Raw genomic sequence first — 2,682 nt, 5'->3', positions numbered from 1 at the left:
ACACACACACACACACACACACACACACACACACACACACACACACACACACACACACACACACACACACACCTAAATGTACAGATTGGGAGGAGACATTAAATTGATCCTGCAGGTAAATATTGGTTATGATTATATTCTTGTCTGACAACTTATGTTTCTGAAGCTTATTTAGTTTTTTCTCTATCCTCCTTCACACTCAAACACTCATCAGATTATTGTGATTTATAATCATTTTGCTTTGCTGTTATCTGAAAAAAAAAAATCCCATAGTGTACAAACAACAAACAAAAAAGTTTAGTTGAGCTCTTTATGAACACTTATTCTTAAAATGTAAAGTAACGTAAAACCAAATCAAAACAAAACTAAACGAACCAAAACTAAACAAACAGTAACAAACACACAAAACCAAACAAAAAATAAATGCTGTTTTGAAGTTTGTGGCACGTTAATGATTTGACTGACTTTGGCTCAATGATCACTGAATCATTTGGAACATGTTAAATTGGTTGTCAGTTTGTCATAACATTAAAAAAAATATCATTGCTAATAGAACCAGCCAATAAAGGTAAAACAGAGGTAGAAAGTAAAAACAAAACACACAAAAAATAAAAAAATAAAAAACAAGCTTTTTGCAAATTTTATTAGAGCTCTGCTATAAACAAAACATTTAGGAAGGACTTAAAATGAGCCTTTATAGAGAATTTGTTATTTCAATGCTTCATGTTTTATCTGTTAGATGTATTAATTTAATTACTGTAGAAATAAATATGGTTTTACTGCTTTTAGATTCAATTACATTCAAATAGTACAACTTTCAACATCAAATAAAATAAAAATTCAATCAGTAGACAAAAAAGCATTTCCACTAAAATATGCAACAATAATATTTGACCAGTTGATTGTCTGAATTCATGCAGCTACTGTATGTCATAATATGAATATAAGGATTTTTGTTAGTTCTCTTGCATTGGAGTGATCAATAATGACCTACAGAACCTTTAACAGATAAGATAGAAGCAAAGAAGGACTTTTAGGTAAACTCCTTGTGTTTGTTGGCCACAGAGAAGTGTGAGAGGTGTTGGAAGTGAAAGCCAAGAGTCAGAGGATGTTTCTGGTTAGCAGCAGTGAGAGGTTTGGGACTGCAGCCATCGGTGTCGGTCTGACTGACTCCTGTTGGAAACAACACAACGGAGATGGTCAAAGAGCCCGAACTCTCATCTGTTCAATGTGACTGCTGCCTCTTGAAAGAAAAAAACAAAAATAAAAAAATAAAAAATCCTGCTGTTTCAATCAATAAAAAGTTCATGCATTGAGTTTTGTTTACTATTTTGTTGCCAGACAACCTGTGTATAGGTTAAATTTGATTAAAGGTAACAAAACACAAAAGCACCAGAGGGAAAATCTTGCTTTAAATAATTCTAAAAAGTATAAAACTAAAAAGTGGCAAATAGCATGTACCCACCTTTTTGCTTTGAAGTCCAGATCCTTCCCTTCAGCTAAATAAGATCCACCTGTGGACAACTGAAGTGTCCAGTGATCTCAGTATAGCACTGTTCTGCCGTGACCTTAAAGTGTTGACATAGTCGGGTTATAAAAATATCCCAAAACATGAACTTCGCTTGGAGCTTCATTAAATTTATTAAAACAATAAAACAATGATGCCACCTCAGCAAGTCTGCCAAACAACTCATGTACCAAGCAACAAGGGCATTGATCAGAGAAGCARCAGAGCTACCTGAGGTAGCTCTGCATAGATCGGTTGCCAGGAAAAACAATACATTATGAATAACGGACCGTTTGAAATTTGTCAAACAAGGAAGAAGGTGCTGTGATCAATCAATCAATCAACCAATCAATCAATCCAGAGTTGAGTCTCAGGGGCAGCAGTTCGAGCCGGGAGGCCCAGACCTCTCTTTCCACAGCCACCACTTCTTGGAGGACTCCAAGTAGGCCAACAGACTCCAATGTGTCCTGGGTCTTCCTGGGATCTCCCCCCAGTCAGACATGCCTGAAGCACCTCCCTAGAGAGGCGTCCAAGAAGCATCCTGATCAGGTGGCTGAACCACCTCAACCAGCTCCTCTCGATGTGGAGGAGCAGCGGCTCTATTCTGAATAACTGAACTTCTCACCCTCTCTTTAAGGGAGAGTCCAGCTACCCTGCAGAGAAAACTTGGACCACCTATATCCACAATCTTGTTCACTGCCCAAAGTTTGTGGCTATAGGTGAGGGTAGGAATGTAGACAGATCACTTGCTGTGGTCAAATGAGACTACACCACATTTGGCTAAAACCTTCCACTTCTCATGAAGATAACACACTCCCTACAGTGAAGCACGGTGGTGGCTGTATCATGATGTAGTGAAGTTTCTTATCAGGTTCAGCTTCCAACTTTTAAATAAAGGATGAACTAGATCAGGAGTGTCAAACTCATCTTCACTGAGGACCAAACGAGCATTATGGTGAAATAGATAATACAGAAATACTATTAGATGTAAAAGTAGGTGACTCAATATTGATTTTTTTGTTTGAATTTAAGTTTGAGGGAATAAATGAGGCAGATGTAATAAGATTTTTTGCTTCTTTCTGCTTCCTTTCATTTCATTTATGACTAATGTTTTGTTTTTTAATGTAAATAGATTTTTCTTTTGTTTGTTTTAATGAACAAATAAATGAATGAAT

The sequence above is a fragment of the Austrofundulus limnaeus genome, unplaced genomic scaffold (assembly GCF_001266775.1).
Source record: "Austrofundulus limnaeus strain Quisiro unplaced genomic scaffold, Austrofundulus_limnaeus-1.0 Scaffold8, whole genome shotgun sequence".
Classification (NCBI taxonomy): Eukaryota; Metazoa; Chordata; class Actinopteri; order Cyprinodontiformes; family Rivulidae; genus Austrofundulus; species Austrofundulus limnaeus.
Note: the sequence above shows the minus strand (reverse complement) of the source record.